The following is an 830-nucleotide window of genomic DNA, read 5'->3' on the forward strand; positions in this document are numbered from 1 at the left end:
CACGGGGCCCGGGGCCAGGCCGCTGGGCAGGGATGGGGTTTCAGCCTGAACTTTACAGCCAGCTGTGTGGCCGGGCTGCTGGGAATCTGAGAAGCTGGTGCCAGAGGGACGACAGTGACCCGGGCAAGGAGACGGACGCTCTGCCCTTAAACCCCAGGCCGGGCCCGCGGGGGGGGGTGGAGGGGGCTAGGGTTACGCCGCCGCGGGGAGAGGCGTGTGAAATGTCACCAGCCACACGGCTCTGGGCAGCGGGAGGACCGCTGAGAGCACCTGTCAGCGGCTCCCGTGGTGGCCGGAGACTTCCAGAAAAGGCCGGGCCGAGGCTCCGCAGCCCCTCCCGCCCCCTCCCGTCCGTCCGTCTGTCCCTCTGTCCATCGCAGGGGCAACTTGGCATCTGACCCAGGACCCGGCACGCAGCGGACGGCGGACACCCTCGTGCCCGGGCACTGCGTGTCCCCGAGGTGGGCAGAGGACAGAGGCGGGCTGGAACCCCTGGACCCGGCTCGGTTCCGGGAGCCCTGAAACTCGTGTCTATCTGTCTATGGCAGCGAGGGGGACCCCAGCTCGGTGCAGGGCAGGAGGCACCCCCAATGCGGCCGGCTGGTGGTCTCTGGGCTTCAGGGGAGAAGTGATGGCTCCTGGGGGCCAATGGGGCCCCTCATATGCAGAAGGGCTCCCCCTCCCTGTCCTGGGGCTCAGGAGGTCCCCGGGAGCCCCAGGCCCCCCTGTGAGGGGCAACGAGACTGCCCTCCTGGGGACACCCTGTTCGACCCCGTTTCTGCCCTGGGCCAGGGTGAGCTTTTAAAGATGCAAATTGGGCCCGGCCGGCG

At 69.4% G+C, this 830-nt stretch overlaps 1 protein-coding gene across 1 annotated transcript in view; it reads left to right on the forward strand.

The window, feature by feature from the left end:
* The window catches only part of IGFN1 (immunoglobulin-like and fibronectin type III domain containing 1), a 37333-nt gene that overhangs the window by 798 nt on the left and 35705 nt on the right, over positions 1-830 (forward strand). The gene's annotated exons all lie outside the window — the stretch shown is intronic.

The sequence above is a fragment of the Myotis brandtii genome, unplaced genomic scaffold, assembly GCF_000412655.1.
Source record: "Myotis brandtii unplaced genomic scaffold, ASM41265v1 scaffold975, whole genome shotgun sequence".
In the NCBI taxonomy this organism is placed as follows: Eukaryota; Metazoa; Chordata; class Mammalia; order Chiroptera; family Vespertilionidae; genus Myotis; species Myotis brandtii.